Here is a 27,849-nt window from a genome sequence, read left to right as displayed (position 1 = left end):
CTTTGATATTTTATTCAAAACATTACATCATGTTCATGGTTAAAGTACCTCAATGTTGGCTGTTAAAATGCAAATATGATAGAGAGGAGTTAGAAAAGCTTCTATTTTGACTGCAAACACAAAACTATATTTGCCACATTTATGCATTTATAGAATTTATTTTAAGATTAAGTTCTCAGCAAAAATGAGTATGATGGGGATCAATAACGTACACAGTTTATCTTCAACATTCCTGACCTACCATTGATGTTAAGTACAGTGGTCTATTATCTGGAATAAGAAAAATGCATCAAGCATGTTTGAATAATTAGCTATCCTTAGTGAATCTTATGGCTTCATGAGGCGCTGTAGATGCACGCACACTGATGCTAATCATACCATCTTTCTGGTTTTCTTACCCTTTAAAAAATTAAAATTAAACAAAATTAAGAAAATGGTTAAGGATTATGTACCTGTACGGATTTTTATTTTATTAGTTCATTCCAACTTACAAAATGGTTGAGCGTTTTCTGTAACATTAGCAGTTAATTGAATCAAATAATTATAAAATGCCCTAAAAAAAGTTTTGTGCTTCTAAATGGTTTCAAAATTGAATATTTTTCTAATCTGTGATCATGAGGACAATCGTTGAGTTTAATCGACAAAATATCCTATTCTTGAATATCCATTGTTATGTGATTTGCAACCATATTGAGAGTTTAGTTTAAGATTGAATAGTGTTTAATTATCTGAAACTTATTATTAATTATTTAATTAATTATTATTTTCAAAAAAAGAATGTTAAATTCAATCTGATTTTTTTTTTTTAAGCTATATCTATTTTTAAATCTTTAAGCAATCGTTTTGTTATCAGGATTATTGTAGAATATTTATTATTTGTCTCAAAGTATGTTCAGATTTATAAATATTTCGCGTTAAAAGTATTAAACAGTTGTACTTAGTAAAAATTAAATCCATCTACTCGTATTAGACAACTTTCCTTTTTTTAAAAACATCATCAACTGGTAAGTGTTTTATAAAGAATACATTGAGATTTGCAGGTTTCTCATCATTTTTTTTATTGATTGTTATTATTGCCTAGAAATATAATACTGTTCCTTAATTTAGAGAATGGAAAAGTTGGTGTAATTTTTTTCCTAATCAATTTCAGAAGAATTCCTATTAAGGCTTGTCCAAATCGATTCTTATTCAGCATTTTTCTAGTGGTGTTCATATTCAATAGTTATGTTATTTTGAAAAGAAGAAACGGTATGTTTTTGGCCAGTTCGTTCTTAAGAAGAACGAAAAAAAGAAACCTTAGAGTGGGGATTATAAAAGAGAATGGAAGCTGCGCTCGCTACTATGTACATAACTATGTAAACAACGGGGGAATAAATGTTTATTTAGTAGAAATTACTGAATTGTTGAGCACAGTAAGTTTCTAAGTATGTCAAATATCTATTCTTTATATTTATATATAACCTAAGAAATTTTAAAAGTAATTTTGCTATTCAGTTAGTATAATTTGAAGGAAGGCTAAAACTTTACCTCAACTTGGCAATGTTAATAAACTCAAGGAAGTTAGTGAATTACTTCACTAACATGTGCAACTCTTTGGTAGGTAATGATATTTGTTATTGAACAAATTAGTTAATACTAAGTAATTTTATTACATCTTTACAAATAAAGCAAGTATTTTTCTCTATAATTAGTATTTCTCTTACAATGAAAAGAGTGAGTATTTTATCCTGATTTTTACCGGGTATGTACGTTTTATTCTCTCTTCTAAGCCAGGGTTCTGCTGAAACTATCGTAGTCTGGTGATAAGCAGATAACAGTGACACAACTCACATAATAACAAAAAGAAATCTACTGAGAAGACACACACGAATTTTTTTTGCTATTATACTCAAGGTCTTTCTAAACACGAAATTTTAGTAATTCATGTAATCCTCGTTAATATTTTGTAAATGGTAGGAATATACCCGACTCTAAATTAGCAGTTCAGAAGAAGGAAATGGAAAAGATGTTTCACATAAAAGTCGTAGATGTACTTAAAGAAATAAAAAATCTTCACTTAAAGATTGAAACAGGAAATCTTGAGAAAGATAAGAAAAATATGGGGCTAAAAGAAAATTTTTATAAAGAATTACGAGAAATAAGAACAATTCAGCAAGTAGCAAAGGTGTAATTCTGTAAAGATAAACTACGATTCAGGGTTCAGTTTGTTCAAAAGAGGGTAGGTGAGATATTTTCAGAACTTGAGTTTGTCCACGGTGATGATTAGATGAGAGAAACTGCCTCAGGAACTATATCTAGAATTACCACAGCCGAGGACGATGTATACAAAGGATATACCCGACACAATAGCTTCATTAAAAAAAGCCCTTAAAACTCCAGAAAGGCATAACCTAGTTAAGTACGCAGAGAAGGCCCGGAAATAATTTGAATGCGCCAAGGTATTCACACTACTCTTTACAGTTGATCTAGTGTTTAAGATCGTGAGATCCCCCGATCGAATCCCGTGTATGAATTTTATATTAAATTGTTTATAGTAAAGTATGAGCTTCCGCCCCCGTCCACGACACCTAGTTGGTAGTTGGACGTTAAAAATAGGCGATTACTTTACTTTTACTCTTTACAGCTGTTCTATTGTCTCACACACACTAAAAAAAATATATAACCATTTGACCAAAATATTAAAGCTTGCTTTACAAAAAGAAAAAATGGAAACTAAGATGAGGCGCCAAATTAAAATCTGACCGGTTGAAATAAACCTGGAACCAATACAAGTGATTATTTTTAAAACTGTACTTGTAACTAACCAAGACTTTAGAATTGAGGAGATATATACTTTGCTCTTATTGACCACCTATTTAATATTTGTTCTTTTTTATTACTAGTAGAGTAAGAGATGGTCTTGTAATCGTACGGTTTTTCGATTTTGATATTTTACCGGATATGTCCATGTAGAGTTCCTTTGGTTCAGAAAAAAATTATTATTAAATGTTCCTTAACTTATAGCCGCAAAATGGTCCATATACACTCACTCACAATTGCAACTCGTAAACGCAAAATCGTAGAAAGCGGAAACATTTTATTTTACATTGAGTCTAACCTTAGGATCTGACTATTTCTTAACAATCAAAATTTTTATTTAAAGTGTTACATTACAGATTAAATTTTTCATTTTTTTCTATTGATTTTTCTCAAAAAATTGCTCGGAATAATATAGTATTAAAAATTTGAATCTTCCTCTATAGGAAGTGGAAAGGAATTGTGTAGGATTTCCTGTAAAGCGCCTTTCTAATTCTATCAATTTCCATCAAAATTTAGAATTCACCTAGCTGTTTAATTCCTGTTAATGTGTTACGGGCGATGAGAACATTTTATTTTGTTTCTAAGTGCTACTTTGAAGGGAAGATTTACTTATCCTCCCAAAACTGCCTTATGAAACATTTTGCAGGAATATCTTTCAAATAAAAGTTAGAGAAGTACATGTGTTCAACGATCATAGAAATTCTAAGTAAATCATTGGTACCGTTTTTCGAGAAAATTTAAAAAAGAAACAAAATTGGATTCGGTTAAAGACAAACTTCTAATTTTATTTTTGAAGTTTCTGCAACTCTTTTTTTTGTTGAGTTACGCTTACCGACCTCTTTAAACTGGCAGACAAACATACAGTGGTGGTGAAAACTCGGCATCCAAAATTTGACATTATCTTTCCGTAGAAAGAGAAAGTACGTGAATAAATAAAAAGCTGTACATGTATGTTTAAGATATCGACAAAAGTATTGGAAAATTGTATAAAATTCACTCATTTTGTTAGGAAAATAAGAAACAGAATGTGGCGTTTATACCAGTCAATATATATACATATATATCTATGAGGGAAGAGTAAGGTTAGTGTATTTTGAAGAGGGTCTCTTGTGAACAGGAAACTCTCCTTTTAACAGCACAAAATTCTTGTTTACTCTGGGTAAAAAGTGTATTTATAAAACAAACAATTGGTGGAAGTATAGAAGACGATGGAAGAGGCGGTGAGGTTTCTGAGCCTAAACAAACAGACACAGAGGGCAGCGCACAACACTACGCACCCATACCACGGCATGTATGTATAAAGGCTGGAATATAAACAGCAGATATAACGAGAGAGAAAGATAAAGAGAGCTGTAAGAGAAGAGAAAGCATAAAACATGAAGGTCTCTTGCACATTGATTCGACCAGTAATACTCCGTACTGCAATATTCTAGCGAATAGGAAAAGTTGTCCCCTATTGTTGCGGCTATTGTAAACTTCTTCTCAAAACTATAGTAGGCAGCAATGTTACGACTAGAGTATGTTTTCTACGTCACACGTTTAGTCAATATGACAGCAAATTCCTATTCCATCTTGGACATCCCAGTTTTCCTCTTACTCGAGCTCCAGAATTCACAACAGCCTTCATTTTCGTAAATAGGACCAGTAATTATTGGTAATACGATAGTAAAATAGTAGAGAAAGTTTAAAAAAACAACCTACACTACTTACTCTTGCTAAAGTTTTTTAAGATAATTAAACTATTTTTTAGTTTTAGAATTTATAGAGAAAATTTATTTGATTTCAATATTATACATTTCTGAAATCCAAAATTTATTGGGAAATTATTTTAAATAATTTAGTATGCCTAGATGTAACCTGTATATGTGCAAAATGTTTAGAGAAACATATATAATCTTTCCCAAATTATTTTTGAATTATCTAAGTTATATGAGATTTATAAAATAAGTAAGGTTTTTGGAAGCAAGGTGAGGATGCCCAGAATTAAACTTCTGTTAAATTAATTGCGTGCATCTCAGTTACGAATTTAAATGTTAAATTATTTATTAATTAAAACGGAAAACTATTAGCTTTTCTCAAAGGACACACTCCTTCAGCCCCTTGGAGATTGAATATCGGCAATCAGTGCAATACGTTTCTTAATGTTGTGTTTGCACTACAGGAAACTCCTGCTCAAAGTAGATACTTGACGCCGCGTTTCAGGTTGCTAGACCCATTGTTCCTTACCTTCGCCATAACAGCAATGTGACAAGTTTTCCAATTTGTTTCCAATTGAGTTTTCACCTTGTGGGATCTGACAAAAACTTAACGACGAAATTCCTGCACCTGAAGCACTGCTTTACCGATCGATGTATTTTTTTGTAGTATCTCAATAACAAATTCAAAGGTTAAACTGATTTAAACTTAGCGAGCTTATTGCACACGATCAACGCAATCTAAACCCTTTACTTGAAATATTTCTCTGTTATTCGACGAAGGCTATTAATGGGAGAAGAATATGGGTTTCATTAAAGGATGTATTATAGTCTTTTCACTTATACTTGAAGCATTATGGTGGATTAAATGAGTGATCAAAATGCCTTCCTTCCTCCAAAAAATGACCAATTACCGGAAACGTGAATTACCGAAATTTTCTTTTAGGCGATTTTCTTGCAAAAATTGAACTGAACTCTAAAAACTACTTGTTCAAGCTCAAAGAACATCGAAACAAAGACTTTCGTTGAAAAACTGAAGATTTCACGCAATCACAAGTTTTCATCGTACGGGGAATAATAGAAAATTGGACTCTAGATAGATAGATAGAAATGAATGAGGTTTACATTAGTAGCATAGTTCTGAATAGGGCTAAAGACAGGTATAGCAACGGTCCAATGCACACTTTCTTTACACTTAAATTAACTTGAAGACAATTTGACAATACCAGATTTTCGGTCAAGTGTGCTGCTGTTAGAGGCGCTAGATGCGGCGGAGGAGGTCTATTGAAGTTGCATCGAGGACGTATTAGATTTTGTAACAATTTTTCTTTTAAACGAAATTTACTACTTAAAATTCTTCGAATAAAAATAACTTTATCAAAAATTGCTCTTAAATTTGATTAAACAAATAAATTTAACCATTTAAATATTTACTTATTTGCTAAATATAGTAAATTTTAATGCTAAAATTTTTACAAAGTTTGATAAAAAATAAATATGTATGTATAGTGTGCAAAAATAGCGTTTTTCCTTCAACAATATTTATTTATTGAGAAATTACGTCAGTAATGTAATATTTGATCAATGTGGTTGTTTAAAAATGATTAACTTGAATAAATAGTTTACTGTCATCTGTTGACGTCATTTTATTAATGATAAGGGGTTTATTTTTATGGTTTTTAATTCTTTGTTGTACAAGGCAAATATAAAATTGTGTTTCTAAAAGGAAAAACTTCACATCCACTCTCTCTCTCTTTCGCTCAAACACCAACTTGTTTTATTGTCTTCAGTGTTAGTGATAATGTAAAGAATAATCGTTTCAAGATATTGAAGTAAACTGATTCGGATTATAGTTTTTTTTACTATATTATTTTTTAAAATAGTTTAACATTGTTCAGAGCAATACGTTAATGGTTTTTAATTGAACAATTGTTGTTCAATCGATATAATGATCATTTTCATTATTGTTTTTATTTTTCTCTTTATCTGTTGCCATCAATATTAAACATTTTCTCTCCGGCACAAAGAATGTAGTGTGACTTTATAGCAGACCAAGAACCGGACCGAAATCAATATATTCATTTTTGTAAAATTAATAAATAGATCTAACACTCATTACGTCCGAGATAAAATGAATCCCTTAGAAGTCGTAGAGAGCTCTACTTAACTAGTGATAAACTAGCATAAAGAAATGTGGAGTCCAAAGAACATTAAGGGCATATTTAAAAAAAAAAAATAATAATAATAATTGGTAATAATAATAATAATAATAATAATTGGTAATAATTTTTAGTATATGTACCGCCGAAGCGAGTACATATAAGGGAAGGGATTAGCTATGAGGTTAGCATACTGGACTCCCACGCGGAGGTCCCGGGTTCGAATCCAGCAGCTGACCCTTAGATTTTCTCTTCCTAGGAGCTTCTTACAGCTCACTGTCCGGTGATGGACAGTGTTGTCTGTAACGAGAGAACACTGTCCGGAGGCCGGCAGTGCACTGGAAAAAGCTCCGGGCGCTAATGACCTCAGCTGTTGATGCGCCAAAAAAAAAAAAAAAAAAAAAAAAAAATGGTAATAATAATAATAATAATAATAATTGGTAATAATAATAATAATAATAGGTAATAATAATAATAATTGGTAATAATAATAATAATAATAATTGGTAATAATAATAAAAAGTAGAAAACTATTCAGTAAAGAAGTAAGCACTTCCGGACGTCAGAATGTATCCTAATTTTGAATTTGTTATTTATTTAATTTTTAATTTATATTATCTTGAGATGAGAACATACCACTGAAATAGCACTCAAGGAAACGTCCAATCCTGAAATACCATTCATCGAATTTCCTTGAAAATTTGGTTAAACAATCAAACGACAGTTGTAGATGTACTCAATGTGCACCAAGTTATAAAGAAAATCGTTTGATGCGATTTTTTTGTTTTGTTTTTACTTTCTTCCATTGCTGGCTAGAAAAGTATTGTGATCTGTCAGATTTCTGGTTGTCTATTGGTTTTCAAGTTCATCTGAATCTGGAAAAGTGGTTTTTAAGAAAATGTGTGTTATTGTAATGAAGCAGAAGATATTATTATTACTTTAATTAAGACTCCTCAACATTGGAAGCCGGAGACATTTCAGTGCAATTACACCCTGAAATGGAAAGTGTTCTCTCGTTGCAGACAACACTGTCCATCATCGGGGAGAGAGCACTGAGAAGAGAAATCTATGGGCAGGCAGCTGATGTTAATTCAAATATACGACGTGTTAATTCAAACAACTTCATTTTGTATTTCCGGAAAAAATTCCAGTTAGAAAATTAAAAAATATCTTCAACAGTTACTATTATCAGGAATTTCGTAAAACATTACACCGGAATTATACTTTAGTCTAGACGGGAGCCTACATCTATCCCTCAAAGAACCCCCCCAAAAAAGTAGAATTTTCTTACAAAAATGTTTCAAAGAACAGATGCAGTTCTACACATGTTAATAAAAACCTGAAGTTTTTAAAAAAATCGTATGTCTTTTCGAGATATTTTAGAGAAAAACTATCTGCATAATGTTAGTGAGAGTTAGGAAAGTTTTTAAAAAATGACGTGTTAGATTTGGGGGAGATTTTCGAGCTGTCAGACTAATTAGTAAAACATGCTTTCTCATTCTCACTAAAGCATGGATTTTCGATATCGAATTTCTTCATGAAAGTAAAAAAAGAAACTGGTGAAAACGGATTGTTATAATTTCTGTCATAAGTTGCTAAAAAAAAAAAAAAAAAATTCAAAACTATAAGAAAAATTTTACTTTTACAGTAACACATTATAATAAACAAAATCAAAAAAACAATATAGCCATTATTTAAACAATATTTCTCATTGTTCCTTTTATCTAATTTATTTCCTTCCACACATATCACCATAACTCCACGTGTTTACACAATAATATATTTCAGTTTAGTTTTTTTAATGCCATGTCTATAAATCTTATCTATGTTACCATCTTTTTAATGTTTTATTAAGGAGCGTTGTTGGTGGTAGTTGTGGGGCGAGGAGAGGGAGCCGCACATAATCTACAATGATTCTATATTTGTACATTTTTATATCGATGTTTGTTTATTTTCATTTCATATAGATCAACAAAAATGGTATTAAATGGCGCAATATTTATGTCGTACTTCAGCATTTTTTTATTTTTTAAGGATGAAAAAAAGACAGTTATATGGTCCATAAACTAAACGAATAATCAAAATTTATCTACCTGAATAACCAAATGAAAATAAATGATATTTACTTTAAAATTGTCAATTGTGAAATACTATTTGTGGATTTAGCTTATCGTTGATTATACATACAGCCAAATAAATAATGCTCACAGTCAGCCCAAATTTTTAAATAAACAACTTTGAAAACGTTTTAAGGAAAAATCTTCCCCCTCCCAAAAGTCTTAAGTTACCTTGGTAACTAAATTAACTAAATTTGGTTTCTAAATTTGACCGAGGCAAATTCAAGTACATAATCTCCTCGAGAGCCTTTAGATAAAAACCTGCAAGGAAATCCTCTCTGAAGTGAAAAATTGCCCGATCTTAATTAAAATTAAGTATATATTACCATTGTTATTTGTGGGCTTTATGTTATATACATTCTCCATAGTAAAATGATTACATCTGCAAAGAGCATGAAGTCACAACATGAAGCACTCAATGTTTACGCTTAATCTCAATTTCTTTTTTTAAATACCTTCGAATTTAATGTTTCCTTAATTAATGTTTTTTGCAGTCAAGTTACAGTCGTTCCCTCCATTCATCCTTTTAAGTTAATGGGAAAAGAAAAAATGAACTTGATAAGGTTTTTTTTTAAAAATTTTTTTATTTAATTTAAGGTAAGGTCATTTAAGGTGTTTTGAGCTTTTTTCAATGCACTACAGTCTCTCTCTCGTTACAGACGACACTGTTCATCACCGGATAGTGAGCTGTAAGAAGCTCCTAAGCTGAGAAAACCTAAGGGCAATCCGCTGGATTCGAATCCCCCTGTAGCTTTCCAGTAAGTCAACTACTGAGCTAATTCCTTTTCTGCAACTTGAAGCGCCTACATTTTAAGAGATTTGACAGCATAAACTTCTCAAAAAAGAGACAGAAATAATAATAATAATAATAATAACAATAATAAGGGAAGGAGGGAAGGGATTAGCTATGAGGTTAGCATACTGGACTCCCACGCGGAGGTCCCGGGTTCGAATCCAGCAACTGACCCTTAGATTTTCTCTTCCTAGGAGCTTCTTACAGCTCACTGTCCGGTGATGGACAGTGTTGTCTGTAACGAGAGAACACTGTCCGGAGGCCGGCAGTGCACTGGAAAAAGCTCCGGGCGCTAATAACCTCAGCTGTTGATGCGCAAAAAAAAAAAAAAATAAGGGAAGGGATTAGCTATGAGGTTAGCATACTGGACTCCCACGCGGAGGTCCCGGGTTCGAATCCAGCAGCTGACCCTTAGATTTTCTCTTCCTAGGAGCTTCTTACAGCTCACTAACCGGTGATGGACGGTGTTGTCTGTAACGAGAGAACACTGTCCGGAGGCCGGCAGTGCACTGAAAAAAGCTCCGGGCGCCAATAACCTTAGATGCTGACGCGCCTTTAATCATTAAATAATAATAATAATAATAAGCCAAATTACATCATCTTATGGAAAAGGCATTTTTTTTCGATTGCTATAATTAAATTTGCTACAACTCTAACTTCTGTAGAGAATATTTTAAAGGGAAGGGGGAGAATTGCGAAGTGTTAAAAAATTGTAAAATGACTACCTTCTCTAAAACCGTTGAAAATTGGATGTTCGTTTAAATAATTGGCTGAAAATGCCAGTTTATTAAACAAATTTTTCAGTATTTCTTTATTTAAAGATATTTCAAACGAGCATTTAAATTTGAAAGAGAACTTCAGTTAAACGGGATGAGATTGGAAAGTGTGCGACCGACCGCCTAGAATGGCTTTTTCCAGAAACGTCCAGACGGGGGTGTTTCGCTTGGACTTGGTCGTAGCGTTCGCTGATTCATTTGATTTTTTTTTTTAATTGAAGTTCCAGAGAACTATGATTAGTAAAGCTTCTTCATGGCAGCTGAGACTTCACGATTCCTTCGACTGAAATATTTCCTTTATAATTATTTATCAATAATTGTTTACTTTAAAATTATAAGTTTTAATAAAATTCATTTACGTAAACGCGGTAAGAGAAAGTCGAGATTCTTAACTTAAGATAAACGAATAATTTACATTATAATTGTGAAGAATTACAAGACTGTGAAGTTCTACCACAGCAAAGAGATATTTAATTTCCGACAAACATTTTCTCAGTGATATGTTAGGCGCCTGACGACGGCAGACTGTCTTATCCTCTTTGTATGTATAGCCGGACTTGTTTATTCTCATTTATTCTGATGATTTGAATCTAAATATTTCATCATTATTGAAAATATTAATTAAATATTTTTCCATAGTCTGTTAAGATATTTAACAAGGAAAAAATATATAAACGGCAGAGCATCTTCATTTGCTATTTCATTTTCCAAACAACAAGTCAAGATTAAATCAAGATTAATTGATTAAATCAAGTTTGGAGTGATACTAGTAAGATATTTGTTGAAAAATCATGGCGGTTCTGTTCCTTATCTTGAAGTCCTGAAGAACAGAAACTTGTCAAAGAAGGTACAAGGAAAAGAAATATTTGCCACATCTGATTCTATTGTATAACAGAAATATTGTAAAATCTATTGCAGAAGGTACTTTGAACTTCACTCTCTAAAAGCTTGAGAAAATATGAGCAAACCAATAAAAAGGAAGTATCAACTGGAAACAAGTAGAACGTATGACATAAAAACGTTTGTAAGAAAGAACTGATGGAGGGCAAGAACCCTCGATTTCTAGAAGATCTAGAAGAAACGTTGACGGGAATGAGAGTGATGAATAGATGGAGGAGATATATCCAATATAGGAAAGACTGAGATAGGAGGCTTAAAAAAGTTAACACTTTTGAGCTTTCTTGGCACTACACATGTTTAACGAAAAAGGAAAATAAATGTCTATTATTTTCATTGACGTCAAAGTTTTTCCAAAACAAATAAAACAGAGAAAAACCTTCCACCAATAATCATTACAGCTTCAAATATTAAAATTTAATTTCAGCAGGATAAATACGGTTGAAAATTTTTCTCTTCTTAGTAAATTTTAGTAATAGTAAACTAGTCACTTTTCCAACAACTTGTGTGGCCAAAATCTCTTTTATTATTAAACACCCAGAAATGTACGATGTCAAACGAATAGCGACGAAGGAGTAACGAATAATACATTTTGTGAATTGTTTTAGTTATTTTACTTTGTTATAAACATTTTAGTTTGTTCTATATATTCCATGCATATGCAGTTAGTAAAACATTCAAAATAATCTACGTTATTTACATTCTAATTTACATGCTTCTCTATTTTAAGGTTGTACAAACAAGAGTTCATATCAGCTGTATCCGTGTGTAAATAATACAAAAATAAATAGTATTCTAAGTAGAGAAATGTCTAAACTGTAAAATAATGAACATTATTCAATTTATTCAACCAATATGTTATTCGCTATTACCCTGTTTTGAATAATATCACGAGGAAGTGGGGAGTTTTATTAACGTTGGAGAGCTTTTTCGAACTCATAGCATTTCAAAGCACAATTCCCGATCAAAAACATTATCTTTTGAATGGCATAAAAACAATACATGGACCCTCTGAAAGGTGCCATCGATTAGTCTAAACTTTATTTAACTAGTGAATTTCAGCTACTTTATTTAATGATCTCTAGCCAATCTATCTTCTCAGCAATTGCACAGCTAGGATTTTGCAGAGGTGTTATTCACAATTTTTCAAGAAAGAATAAAGAAGATAAAAGTAAATAAAAAATATAATAATAATCTTAAAATAAAAAATTATTTTATTTTTAGATCTATTAAGAGGTTGTAATTGATCTAATCATTTTTATAAGAAATTTTGATTAATTTTTGGTGTACTGCTGACTTGTTTTACTCTGCAATTTCTCGCCAATTGTTATCCTTTCAAACAGGATTCAACATGTTGCATAAAATCGAAATATTCTTCAGATTTTTCCCATTTTAGTTACTGACTTCTCCACTAATAATCTAATCTCTTTTTTACTTACATTACATTGTTGATTGCACTAATTCTCTTTCAGCTTCTGCTGATCTTTTCACAATTACATTTAAACATACTTTAGCTGTAAAAATATTGCTTAGTTGTTTTTTTTTAGTGATATATATTTGAAAATAAATTTCGAAAATCACAAAACAAAACTGTTTTTCTAATTTATTTATTTTTTATTTTATTTAACCATTTAAGCTTACAATATTCCATGGAGCATAACAAATATCATCCGGCCAAGTTTCAAATTTTCATCTATTAAAACATTTTAAAAGATTATTAAAAAAAGGAACATCTTTATCATACTTCTTTTTCGTACGTTCCTTTATTTCATTTTAACAGTTATCTTATTATTCTGTCCGCTTTAATAATTGGAAGCTTTTCTCTTCTGTAAGCTGTAAGAGAAAAGAAAGTTCTTTTAAAATAAATGTTTAAAATTACAGCTAAATCATTAACAAAAATTTAAGTTCTAATTGAAATCGGTAGTTTCAAACAAAGTAAATGTATCATCCGTAAAAAATATACTATTTATTTATGATTTGAATCAATAGATTTCTATGTTATAGGGATTGTTTTAATTACAGGTATGCATAACACCTATGCGAACCCGTTAAATAAAAACCCTTGGGTTATTGAAAGGAGCTTTTGTGGGCGCTCTCAGTTTTGAGCTTGCTACGAGATTTTGGGCTGTTGTCCACACAAATATCATTCATTGAAAACCACTTTTTTGGACTCAGAGGAACTCAATTCTAATTCCGGTGATATGATTGCAATACTGTCCTTTCCCAGTAAAATAAATGGTCGCCAAAATGATTAATTTTGTGGCAAAACAATTAAAATAGTCTAAGAGAACTAAGTTGCAAAATTATGCTGAACAAACTTTAAATCAAATCAATTTTGATACAGACAGTACTAACAAGACAGCAATGAATAGTATTGCTGTAGATAGAAGTATATAATGTACTTCATCATTTGTATTTACTCTAGTTTAAACACATATTTAGGCAACAAAGTAAATTCTCTATTAATAATAGTGGTTGTAATTAAATTTTATTTACTTTTAATATTTCATCGTTTTAAAATTAACTTAGCAATAAATTTGTTTAACCTACATTAAGAGAACGTAAGTGCAATCGTATCGAATTCCGGAATTGAGTTTTTCCGGAAATACTATCCCCCTCAAATCGAAAATATCTAGTACGATCACACATAGACTTTCTACTACCGTGATCTATGTAATCAGATTCATTCTAGTGGATTTTTGGAATGGATGTAATAAGGGGGTAAATTAAGATACTTTAAGGATTGCGGAAGGAACAGCAGACAGGAATTAGGAAAAAATAAAATTATGAAATTCAAATAAGCATTAGATTTGGGTGCAGAGGGATGAATATGTTTTGAATTTGTTTGAGATTGAGGTCTTTTTCTGAAATTAGCTTTTGTGTGTTATGCCAATCTGTGTCTGTTATTAAGCAGGAAAATTTTCTACAAGTTAGAGACAATCAATAACGGCGGTAGAGATCCTCGGAAGAGAGTATCTAAAACTGGGCATTCTTGAACGTCCATCTCCCCCATTCCTCTGCGAACTGTAAAATAACTGGTAACTGCAACTAAAACAACTGGACGAAAACATTTTCAGCCTGTGCTCCAAAAAAAATCATCTCTAACCGTTCTTGTCCTCAGCCGTCATTCACTTCCTTGACGCCTCTAGCTTCACAGCTTTCATCCTGGATACATCTAAGACGAGGTATACCTTTTTTTCTTGTTCCTACTGGCTTAAACTCAAGAACCCTTTCACCATCCATCCTAAGCACACGCTTAACCCATGAGAGCCTAAATCTAATGGAGGTTTGGGCTAACGTTTGTACAATTGTCTTTCGTTATACACAATTCTCAATTTCAGATGTGCCTAGTCACATCATTTTCCTCTTCTACGCCGTAAATTATCCGCAGGATTTTCCTTTCAAATGCGGAAATCTTCTGCTAATCCTTTATTAAGATCCTAGCGTTCCAGAGCCACGTTCAGGGTGTTGTTCAGTGTCACTTTATTATTCTGGTTGATTTCATTAGACTTAAAATGCTTGATCAAGCTATAGAAACTTTAAATGAAAACACTCTATCAGCTGGAAAGGAATTGAGGTTGTGAAAACAGACTAGGTATGCTGCTGACAGGTTTCTTCAATAGACATTGACAACAATTGGCATCCAAAACCTAGCCAGGAATATGATGGCACCTGCAGATTTTAAGAGAAGATGGTGGAGACTTTAATTCACTACTTAAAGGACATTGAGAGATGCCATTGTACAAAGTAGATTTGGAGCACTGGTCAGCTTTCAGTCCTGGAAGGTAATATCCTGGTACATTATATTTGCTTCTCCCACGATAAACTCTATAAGTGTGTCTCATATATTTTATTATTTATTCGTTTTTCTTGAAAAATTGGTTGAAATGTTTTCGACCAAAATACTCTTGTCGCAATTGTTCTCTATCTCTTACCTTGTTGACATCAATGTCTTCTTGTCAGTCTTCTTATTCATTAAAAAAAAAACCTCAATGTAAACAACTTATTTATTGCGCATTTTTAGACAAAATAAATAGTTTTCATTAAACAATTGCAACTTTTGAGCAAACAAACATTATTTTTTTCTTTTATACGCTCCAAGCCCACATAATTCTATCAATTCAAGAGAAGCTTTAAGCATAAACTAGGCAACCTTCCAATGTTTATATTATTCATGTTTTTTTAAAAAAATTTTATTGTGTAGAAATGTTTGTTTTTGCTTGGAAAGTGGGTCTTCCCCAACTTAGGTTCGTTTTGCAACAGAAACCAACTCTTGTTATTAACTTTATTTACTTATACTTATTGGAGAAGTAAAAAAGGAAAAGAGGTGTAATTTCCCAAGGTAGTGAAATGAAGAGCTTTTAAAAAAAAATAAGTGAAATAAAAAACCATTATTTTTTTCTCTCTCCTGTTTTCCTGTTTTATTATCTCAAGGGAATGTGGAGTAAACGAATTTATTATTAAGCACTTCTTTTAAGTGCATCAGTCGATAGATATTTCTCAATTAAATAAAATCTCTTAAAATACTTGTATTATCTTCAAAATTTATTAACACCATCGATTGATTTAAATTTAATAGTTGCCAAATTTTAATTGGCAAGTTCAATTTAAACTTAATTAATCCCATTGAATAAGAAGAGAGAAAAAAAAGGCTATACCATGTTAAGATCGTTAAACAGCATCACGGAGCTAGACTATCGATACATTAGTTTTAGACATAGTGTTGAAAACTTAAGGGAGCTGATAATAAGAAAGTCTTGATATGCCGGATTCTGTGAAAGATAGTTGAAATCAATTTATTCACCCATCACAAATAAGAAAATTATTTGTTTTTTTTTTAAGAGGTTCGAAAAAAGGTTGTAAAAGATATAGTAGAAATACTGATGTAAATATTAATGTAAATATCGTTAGAAGAATAAATTTCACAGGTGAATCCGTATGTAGAATGCAGAATAGGATATTGAACCTCAGCAACGAAGGATGTTGAAAATACAATCTCTAATTGGATAAATAATATTAGATTTTTGAAAATAGAAGAAGTTAAGGCCAGGAAAAAGGGAGCTTTGCTAGCAACCAAGACATCCAGTACATTTATTTTTAAGATCTATTACAATTTAGTAAAACTTCCATGTTTTCAAGAATTGCCAAATTGAAGTTTAAGACCTTTTAAGATTATTTTATTATAATAGCTACTTGTTTTTCTTCCATTCAATTAAGTTGAATAATTTTAATTAAAGTGTCGTTAAGAATGTTTCATTCTGTTTGATTTAATTAGACATTGTTTAATCATTTGCAGAATGGGGACGATATTATTCATTAGTTTACTTTTATTTTTTATCGTTTTTATTTACTGTGGTTATTTTTAGTATCAATTTTTATTCACTTTTTTATCTTATCTTTTAATAATTAGTCGGGATAATTTTTTCAACTATTGTTTTCAAATAAACAAATAAATGTTCAATCGCGCACTAAACGATGTACTTGAGAACTTTAATATAGATTGTTAACCACATTCTTTGATAGATTTAAAGAAGTAAGTCCCCTCTTAGAGAAGTTGCCTTTCTAATAAGTCCGGTAGATTTATTCAGGTGTCAAAGCATGGCGATTTCGTCGAAAGATGCATTGATGTTTACACGCCCTCATTGCTTCATTCAGCATGTTTGTCAGAGGATCTCACGAGCATCTAAGCTGTCCTAACGACTACTCATTCATTTTCGTGACGGATTTGCCCAGATTCGGTAAGGGAATGGACTCGAAATTCAAGAAATTTGTCTTCCTTGAGGTTATCCCAGACTAACGACACTGATTCACACAATTCATTTACAGTCTATAAAAGTAGTAGTTACACGCTCACCATTACAAATTCGTATTTCATATTATTCACATCCAACAGGCCTTCATTATATGGACAAACATGGCAACTGAGGAAGATACAATAAATCTTTTAGGTAGTAGAAGATTTGGCTGTATCAATCCACAATCTCAACTGTTCAACATAACGCTTGGATCACACACGTGAAGTGATTGGCAGTATTCGGATTTCTTGGTAAAAATCAAAATTAGAAGTTTAAAGTAAAATTTCGCTATAAATAAAATGAAACAACATCTCTGCCCCCGCATTAAGTATTTTAGTAAGCTGCCTTTTCCAACTGCATCTAAAATTCAAACAATTAATTGCATAATTGTACAATAAAGAGATGACGAATGATTCCTGAGTAAGTTTCCACCTAAAATCCAGCTGTTATCATGTCAAAAACTATTGAAGCTTATTTTAAAACATCTTATATTTATAGTTTAGATCCAAACACAAAACAAGTTTATTTACGATGTCGTTTATTTAAAAGCGAAAAAGACTCATTTGGATTCAGATTTAAAATCAGACGACAAATTATTTGTAGATTGTGAACCAGCCTCACCAATGGATATTTCTCTTGATTCTAAAGATCCGGAATTCAATGGAACTCCAAATTCTATTTCAAACAGAACCTGTTGAATTCTAATACGAGCTTCTGCGTTTTGTCTCTTCCGGAGACGATTAAAAACTGGCAATAGGCTAACCAGAAATTGTTCATCTGATCTTCCCTGGTCGTTATCAATTCGTTCCTGGGCGTTTCGTCGTTTTTTTCCAATTTTTACGTTTGAGAACATGATGTATTTAGTTCGTTTTTTTGTTTCTGAAGTGGGCTTAACTACCGCGTGCTTACTTCTATTTGCAATTGATTTTATTTTAGTTCCTTTAGGTACATTGTGTCTGAATTGTGGGCTTTCCATCAGTAAACTTTGAATGGAATTCCAAACCTTCACAATGTCTCCAAATAACGTTCATAAAGAAGTCGTCCTGCGGAAAGAAACAATTATAATTGTAAACTTTGTAAGTTTTTTTAGCCTTCTATTTAAATTAAGCTATGTCGTTTAAGTTAATTAAAGCTGGTCTCTATTAATATGGGTTGGTAAACAGAGCTTGAGAACAACAAACTAGAAGAAGGGTTTATCTTAAGATGTGTGAACGCATCAATTCCTTGTGAGTAATTCAATGTCCACAGTTTCTCTAGACGGAAATAATCGCCCTTAGGGTGTACAGTCTTTAAATCTGTTAGAGATTTCCCACTGTAAATCAGGATGTTTAAAAAAACCACGAAGCCCTTAACCAGAAAATGGATCGTAGATCAACAGCTGGTTAAAACTAATCATTCAGTCGGGCAAAGTTACACAGCTGGTGTGCTATTACGCACGGCAATGATTTATAAAAAGTAAACTCTGGTTGTGTTTGTAGCATTAATAAAACGTTTATTGAAATTTTAATAATAAATAAACATGTATGTTTTTTCTATTTAGTTACATCTTCGTATTTTCGGAATAAAGTTTTCGAATCGCAGATCTGAGGGCCACAATCTAAGGCCAATAAGAGGTTTTAAAAAAGTTATCTTGCTGGCCAAAAAATAAATAAATAAATGTTTGATATTTTTTTTAGAATTAATCAATGCTTTGGGGAAAAACCTTTGTCCTTCCTTCTCTTCAATTTAATGCTGATTTGATCCGCTTGAGAAGTTTCCTATTTCTGACCGGTTTCGGATTTTCATCCCTTTACATCAGGTTAATTCATCAGTTTGATGAAGTAACATTGATTTCAACTAGTTTACGTTGTAAAGGCGCCACGGTAGCCGAGCGGTTAGAGGCGAGACCCGCAATGCTAAGATGTATTGTTAGATTCTTCTGTCTTAGGGCCTTGGATTTCATTTAATGGTTAATATGAGAAATTTATAGTAAAGTACGTTTGCTAGTTGTCTCCGACTACGGCATCTAATTAGGTAGTTGGACGTAAATCACGCCTGAAAAAATAACATTAATTTAGTTAGTTTTTACTTTCCTTTAAAATCCAAAAAGTAGATAAAAAATAGTTTACTTTGTACACTACCCTTGGAGATACAGCTATAAGCTTACTGTAAGGCAGAAACATTGTTAAAAGACAAATTCTCTGCACCATATTGATGAATAAACTTCTGATTGATGGGCCAGAAAGAGAAAAAATATGCTTACAAGAAACGGTTAACATTATCTAGAACCTGAAGAACTAATCACGTTTTTTTAATCGTTCGCATTTACTTGAAAATCTCTGCAACTTGATACTAATTTCTACTACAAACTATTAATCTCACCTTGTTCACAGTTTTCTCTGAGACATTCATCCAGCCAAACTTTCCCAGACTGTTGAATATTAAGGTTTAGTTAGACATCGTAGTTTTTGTTGTAAGTTTTGTTTTGTTTAATCTACTTAAACAGTAATCATAATTTATTACATTGCATTATAAAAAACATATTTGCATAATTTTTCAACTGATCAAAAAAACTAATCAGATGTTAAACCATTCCAACTTAAAATAAACAAAATGACTCAAAATTTAATCAGTAAAATGGTGCTCTATCAATTTTCTAAAAGTTTGGAATAAACATTTAATTTTGATTTATATTTTAAAAGGGATTTAGCCCGCACATTGCACTTGAGTAACCCATTTTAGGGAAGCTTAAACTCACCTTCTCCCCAAGAGGAACTTTAAGAAGCATTGTTCTACCGAAATGTTTCGAATAATGCTATTACAGATCTACATGCTGCAAATGAAAACACCAACTTTAAAGAAAAACTGTTGAAAATCGTTTTGGCGACACTGCCGGTTGGAAAATTCAATCAAAAACCTCATTTTCACATTCCCTCATAACACCTAAATCTTCCTCAAATATTAAATTTGAACTAACCACGATTTTCCCTTCGGGATTTAAGCTGACATCTTCACACCAGTTTTTCAAAACCGTTTTCACGGAATCACCGACAACTAAGACATATTTCCAGTTTCCTAAGCTTACCGAGATATTACGATTTCCTGCTATCTTGAAGCCATCTGAGAACCTCACAAAGTAATCAATTATTAGTTAATTCTAAAAGTCATATTGTATATTTTTTAAACATATTCTCCTTATCATTGTCAATTAAGAAAATATTTTTAATACCGAATAAAAGAAAGTAAGCAAGTAATGACTAACTTTAACATTCGCTACCCAATTAGCTGTCATGGACGGTGGCGACTAGTAAACATACTTCACTATAAGTAACTTGGTTAGCCATTAAATAAAACTGTAGGCCTAAACCGCGAATCGAACCCAGTACCATAATACATCATGACTTTGGGGGTTTCGCCTCTAACAGCTGGACTACCGTGGCGCCTAAATAACTGAATAAATAAATGTATATGCCTAATAACTAAATAAATGAATGTATTTAAAATGAAAGAGTAATGCATCCCACCAAAAAAAAAAAAATTCTCAGTTCTTCCGAGCTCGTAGGTATCGCTTCATGATCTAGTTTTCTTAAAACTGGATCAAAACCACTCTAAGTGAAATGTTAAAAGATGGAATTTTACGAATCATAATTTAACTCTGGATGAACCTGTGAGTTTTTTTTTTTTTTAGGTCTCTACTTGCTACTGTTGAGCAACTTTTCGGGTAAATCTTTCCTGAATATCGTTAATCCAATGGTTGTAAAAGTTATTCAGGCCGTTTGTTATAGAAGGAAGAAACTTGTAAAAACTCTGTTCAAATCGTTTGTGTCTGTTTGGTATTTAGAGATTTTTTAGAACTAATATAAAATAGAGGAACCACTCGGTATTCCAGAAAATGTGAACATACAGACCTCTTTAAATAAATATAATAAAGCTAGGAGGATTGGTTTGTGTTGAGTTCTCCCAACCCCCTCTATAAAAGGACGGCTAAAGCTATAAAACATAAAAGGCAAGCATTAAGAATTGTTTGGGTTAAACTTTGTTATCAACATTGCTTTAATGCTCTCTACGGGTCTTGGTAAGGAAACAAAAATAAAATAAAAAAAATGAAACAACAAAAAACAAAAATAAAAAAGAACACAGCTTACACCATGTTCTTTAAAAACAAAAAACTCTTGGGAACAAGCCGTACACAGAGTGGGATGGTGTGTGTGTGTGTGTGTTGATTTGAGGTTTACTTTCTTCCTATTTTATATAGGTCATTAAATAATAATAACACTTCGGGAAAACAAACATGTTCTTCTGGGATAAATCAAGTATAATAGAAAAACAACAAGAATATAAATCAAGAACTGAGATAAATAGAGATAATTTTTAACAAAAAAGCAAAGCTGGATTTTTTTTAACTTTTATTCATTAAATAATTCCAGTTACCGAAAATTTGTTAAGTTCTTACACTCCTAGTAAGAAGTACTGAGATTGTGCCGAGTATCTGCCATTGGGTTTTTAAAAAGTATAAATCTCAGTGAGAACAAACTTAATATTCCGTATTGGATTAAATTATTACATTTTCAATTCTTTGTACTTCAGATCTCCAGATCCTTAAATCAGAAGGTCTTTGCTTAAAGTTCTAAAAAAAAAAGCAACACCGTTTGCTCTAAAGCTACGATCAAACTAGTTGGGTTTCAGCCAAAGAAGGAAAGCCAGATACGCAAGAAAATATGCTATTACAGAACCAAGACTTCATAGACCATAGCCTTTCTAAAGCTATGTTGGTACCAAACTAATTAGAGCTATATCAAGAACTACATCGTTTGACATAAACTGTATTTATTTTTTATGTGCTCTTGCGAAAATACTTTTACACTGAAGGAAACATTTTTCTTTTGAGCTTACACTAAATAACTTCTTAAAATCAGTTTTCACAAATAAAACATTTAAAATAAAAGCTCGTATAAATCTAGATGAAATCGTGAATTCAACAAGTTAAGGATAAAAGTCTGCTATCTACGGTAAAACATACTGTATCGGCAGATTAGAGGGAATCCTGAAACGCCCCCTCAAATAGAAGTCCCCTTAATCAATGCCCGGGAAAATTTTTTTATAGAAGACGTTTCTGTGTGCAACATGGGTACTTGATAACTTGAGTTGAGCCCAGAACTCTTGTATGATTGACAAGTGCCAACAAAACACTAAAATACTTGACTTCCCGGTTAATATTGAAACCCTGAATCGCCACACCAGAAGGGCCACCCTTTCCGAGAACCAAAAACACATTTTACCAGCAAGAGTCTCATAGAAAAGTAAGGAACTAAACATTTTTAGTAATTATAAATAAAAATAATAAATCATTAGAACTAATCGAAATAGCATAAACTAGAACATCGACATATTGAAGTGGTACTTTAAAATGTTCGATTCTATCGATAAGCAGGGTACCCTGCTGGCAATTAAACCAAATATTAATAAAACTTGGCGCGATTGTGTAATTTTAGCTTAGTTGACAACAATAAACCCCATACTTCCCAAATTCTGGGGACTTCAGGGAATTCATTTACGGGAAAAAACCTCAAAATTGTGAATTGGTACGTTCGCAATTTTTCCTGTTACGAGTGTAAGTGAAAATTTTTATTAAATTAAGATAGTGAGTGTGTTTCATTTCATCAGTTTTCTCTTGGATCCCAACACTTTTCAATTATACATTATGCAAATCAAAATAATGTGTTTATTATTAGGTTAGCTAAAAATTGTTAACCTATTTAGCTAGCCATACAGAAGTCATGCTCCTATAAAAGGAACAGTTTTGTGCCCCAATTTATATCTGTTTTTTGTCTGGATTTATTGTGCCACAGTAGAAGAAGTTTTATTGGTTGTTTTTCTTCTTCCAGTAACTTATAGATTCTGCAATGAATTCTCGCCGACTGTCGTCACCTTAAACATTTGAACAGGAAAGTAAACAACTTGGCTTTCCCACACCCACATTTATTCCTCTAAGTAAATATACGCTGTAAAGTCATTAATAAAAGTAAATATATATATATTTATCAATTTTTACCTTCTCTAACTCTACCAATATTGAGGTATTTAAATCGTGTAGATTTTAGATTTGTGTTTTTATAGGAAATGTCTGTTTAGAGGAGCCCGTAAGTCCGATTATTTGGATTTTTACTAATTGAGGTGAGTCGCATGGAAAACGGAAAATCGCAGAAAATTCAATTAGATATCAAGATGGGACCCGATAATAACCATTTGGACAGAATAAGCTAAACGGAAGTGCCACCTTTTCAGTTTTGTTGGGGGGGAAAACGACTCCAAAGATTTCCTTTAAGCTTGAAGGGCAGATCTATAAGTTTTGTAGGAAAATTGTCTCATAAAACTGCTTCTTAAAAGAACCCTGGGAGAAAAGAAATGAATTAAGGTTGCCTGGAAAGTGTCATTTGTTTGCGCAATATTAATAGGAATAAAATATTTAAGTTGAGGTCTAAATTTGTCGAAAAATGAGTTGAGCGGAGAGTTGGTAAAGGTTCTAGTTTTGATTGGAATAGTTGTCACATTATTATGCCATTGTAGGTAAATATGCATGTTTTTTTTTATGTGTATTTAATATAGTTTATCCTGCATTAAATATAAATAAATAATAAATTTCTACTAAAATGCAGTGAAAGGAATATAATGTCGGTGGAATGTCCGGTTTCCGGTTATTCATTATTTACTTAAGATGTTTACACATTTAGATTGTTTTCAATATATTATTATATTTTATTTTTTTTGTTGATATTTAATAAATGGCTTTCTTTTTTGTTTTTGTTGTTTTAAAAATAGACTTATAAAAAGTTTGTGTTAGTCAAATTGTGGATGATTTAACCTTCAACGAAAAACTGGATATTTTGTTAATAGTGAGTGTGACTAAATTGCAAAATAAAAGATAGTTGTTGCCAGTTATAGATCTGACTGTTCATAGAAATAATCAAATGTTTGTTCGTTTATCCGTTCAATAAGACAAAACATAGACAATTTGATGGACAATAACAATGCATGGAACCTGCTAATAAGGATGATGTAACCTGCTAATTTTTATTAAAATACTTGAAGAATGTTAATTAACTCTGGCGTAGTTGTCTCTTTGTTTGCATCCGCTTAAAATTAATGAGCAGAAGTATAACGACTTTCTAGAGTTTCAGAAATTAATTTTTACCGGAAATTAAATGTTTTAAGGTCCTTCGAATTCGAAAACAGTATACTTCCTCTTTATCATTCAAAATTTAGTCCCTCTAGCGACTCTAGCAGCGTGAGTTTTCCTTCTTTATGACCTTGATCCTGCGCAAATTCACCATTTTGCTTCACTTCAAGTTCCTTTTTCGGTGTTAGATAAAACATCTCTTTCTATTTCTGATATATTCATAACCACTTTTTTGGAAAATCTTTTAGAGGCTAGATGATACCCCGTTATTAACCGAAATCATTTTTTTTTTTTAACGTTTTACATCACATTTTCTCTTAGTGGAAGTACTTACTGCTTCTGATCAGTTTCAAGAACTGGATGAAAAGGTTTGGGGAAGAGAAGTAGATAGAAGAGAAAGAGCAGCCTGAATGTAAGACTCTACGACCTCAGGTGGCTCCTTCGTATGTCGGTCTTTAAACATGTACAGTGTAAATAAGTTGGTGTTGCTCATGATGGATTATATGCTAGAGTTTGCCTCATCGTAAGCTAATCCAAATAAATGCATACATTATCTATTACTGCGATGTATTTTTTGAGCGTTGGAGATTTCTGTGTTGAGTGTTATTTGTGTTTGCGTAGGCCACAAAATCGTAGGAGAACTGTTGTTTATTTTTCCCTAAGGTGTAGGGTTTCAGTTCAATTATTCTCGTTTTTAGCTTAGCCTGAATGGAAACTTTAGAACAATTACCCTGTGGTATGTCTTTTTGAGCCCTTAAGAGAGCGCGAAGCGATGAAGGTTTCGTTAGAACAAAGAACTCGAATTGTCTTCTGATTTAAAAAGATAGACATGAAGATGTCTTGGACACGTTGAGCAGTCTGATCATCGAATATCAAGAAAACCTTCAAGACCCATGAGTTGACCTAGTATAAACTAGAGAGAGTTAATTATTACAGGAAGTGATCTGAGAAGGTTTGTGTCTGAAGGTGACTCTCGACAGGGCCGGAAATAGAGAAGAGTTCATCTTTCGCGTGGCTGTACCGTGTTATGATGTAATGACTGTGATGTAGAACTGATAGCTGAACATTGACACTGCCTTCAACCTACCACCAGCCATAACGTCAAGAACTGAGAAGACTATCTTCAAGAATTCAAGTGCAATATCTAATTCATCAAGTTTTAGGCAATGTTTTTCCATTTTTTTAAATTCTTCCTTTTCTTTCCATTCAATATTTCTTGCAATATAACTAATCTAAATATCTTGACCATCAAAAATGTTCTTATAAAATTAATATCCAATATAAATTCTATTTATCGACATTATTGCTTCACTATAATCTTTTAGAAAGATTTAAACATGAGTAGAAATTTAAAATAACAAATAAGTACTAAATTCTACTGGTAAACAAGTTTTTATACAAGTCTGGGACAAGAACGGATTTAGATAACGTGGTAATTATGATTGTATTACTGGCGATATTTATCGATGTGGACGGCCAGCACCTGTTGCTCCAATAGATAAAAATAAAATGATCATTTAAACTGAAATCATCCATTCAAACATTTTCATTAATCGCTTCAAAACAAATGAACCATCAGCTTTAATCGAAAATGGCGGAAAATAAAGTAAAAAGTTATTAATTGCTTCAGTGAAAACAAATTTGAATAAACATAGTTTAATAGTTATACAACTGTAAAACAATTACCTGTTTAACTAAAAGTAGAGAGAAAATTGTCCGAAGATTTGCCAGAGGCCTAATATTAATAACATTTAGAGAGAAACCGGAAACGATAAATTCTCACATCATTCGCTTACTGAAATTCTCATTTCGTAAGTTGCGAATTCGCTTTTGATTTTACCTTAAAAAAAAATGAATAACTACTTAACTAAAAAGTAGTTGGTAGAACAACAGAATTTAAGAAAATGACTCTTTAAAGAGAAATCCACAAACCCCACTCTTAAATCCATCTTAAAATAACCATGTTTACTGAAAAATGTTTTCCAAACAAAAGTTAGTGAGAGTAGTTAGTTAACAAATTTTCATGGTAATCGCTGAAAAATGAAAAATACTTTAAAAAAAAAAATTTAGTAATGCGATTTGTTTTAGACACTGAAGTTTAACAATACGTATAATAATGATAAAAAGTTATCAATTTCATACATTCCATCAAAATAGCTTTTTTTAAAACGTAAACCTTCCCGAACCTTCCCCCAAAATCAAATTTTCCTAGGAGAGTGTTTGAAATAGTAGATGTAGATCTATACGGTGCGCCATGAGGGTACTAATTTTAATGACGAAACGATAACCATAAACTTTTGTTATGATTTTTTTTAATTAATTAATAATTTATTACAAATCGTTTATACCTAAAGAAAATAAATCATAAACATAAGTGCATTAAGAAAAACGACCATAAGACGGATATTAAATGCAAGAGAATTAATTTTACTAATTACTGCACTAATATAAAACATCCACAGCTGCAATTCACTTGTAATTATTTCCGAATCACCATGGTTACACAAAGATATTATTAAATACCAAAATATTTGAATTTTATTTCTATTTTACCAATTTTGTTCTACGAAAAGTTATAAAAGATTTATGGTGCGGCCTAGAATCGAGCAAATGATAATCAGATAAATAATATGTGTTTAACGAGCATGTTTAATCTTGAAAAAACAGGATCATTCGTGCACAAAAAGTGCCGCACACACAAGAAGAAAAGCTTAAATTTTTTATTGACACAACCAATCAATATTTCGAATTTTTAATTATAAGAACAGCCATTGGTTCTAAATCTGAATATCGGAGACTCTAACTCGCATAACATTCATGTAATGCGTTCCAAGTATCTTAACTAAATAAAAAATGGTTAAAACCACATGATGCGTGACGGTAGCATTTTCATTATTACGTTACGTAAATACGATAATTACAAATAAAATAATGAATGTATCAGCGATCATGACACTAAATGCTCGATCAAGATCATTGTTAAAAAATACCAACTCAGTTGGATATCTGGAGAATTAAACTTGCAGAAGAGTACGTAGTTTCCGTATGTAGTTTGCGGAAGATTTAAATAATCAAAACAATAAAATCACGAAATAAAAATGGGAAATTTTCATTTTTTATTGCGCTAAAAATTAATTTCTATACACTTACATATCGATTAAGGAAAAACATTAGATAAAATGTTGGTAACATTTTTAGTAATACTTTTAAATTCAACTCGATATTACTATTTAGTGACTAACAAACAGTTTTGATAAGATTTAACTCGTATGACTAACCTTTTGTTTTGTTAATATTACTTACTGATATAGTTTCTCTTTCTCTTCCAAAAACGTGTTGGTGTGCACACTCACATGACTGTCACTTACGTCTATTTACAACGTTTTTCTCTAACTTCGACTTTTTTTTTATTAAATGTTTGTTGGCTTTAATACAATAAAAGATCTTAATAAAAGTAATCGAAACATAAAAATTTACTTTAAAATCAATTTCCATTAAAAGAATTTAAAGAACGCTAGTCGAATAGATTCAAAGGTCCAGTCGAACGATTTTCTTCATATTCAGAAGTTAAGCGACTAATTTAATCATAAAGGGCATTAGATTGCAGCAAAACGACACTTGGTCAGGTCTAACCACCCTCCTTCCCCCTGAAGTAGTCAAATT

At 31.8% G+C, this 27,849-nt stretch overlaps 2 long non-coding RNA genes across 2 annotated transcripts; one reads left to right on the top strand and one right to left on the bottom strand.

Annotated features, from left to right (window-relative positions):
• Nucleotides 1–13,053: 13,053 nt before the first annotated feature.
• LOC141448910 (uncharacterized) lies at nt 13,054–19,573 on the bottom strand. The gene is made up of 3 exons (XR_012455252.1): nt 19,392–19,573; nt 17,090–18,073; nt 13,054–13,068 (listed from the first exon to the last, which is right to left on the bottom strand). It is a non-coding gene; the product is annotated as an uncharacterized lncRNA (long non-coding RNA).
• Nucleotides 19,574–22,418: 2,845 nt separating this feature from the next.
• Nucleotides 22,419–25,962, top strand: LOC141448911 (uncharacterized). Its single transcript, XR_012455253.1, has 3 exons — nt 22,419–22,620; nt 22,895–23,031; nt 23,127–25,962. It is a non-coding gene; the product is annotated as an uncharacterized lncRNA (long non-coding RNA).
• Nucleotides 25,963–27,849: the final 1,887 nt, after the last annotated feature.

This window comes from Rhodnius prolixus, unplaced genomic scaffold (genome assembly GCF_049639745.1).
Source record: "Rhodnius prolixus isolate KJV_2025 unplaced genomic scaffold, Rpr scaffold_2, whole genome shotgun sequence".
Taxonomy (NCBI): Eukaryota; Metazoa; Arthropoda; class Insecta; order Hemiptera; family Reduviidae; genus Rhodnius; species Rhodnius prolixus.
The sequence above is the reverse complement of the archived record's forward strand: the minus strand, read 5'-3'. Positions and strand labels throughout refer to the sequence as shown.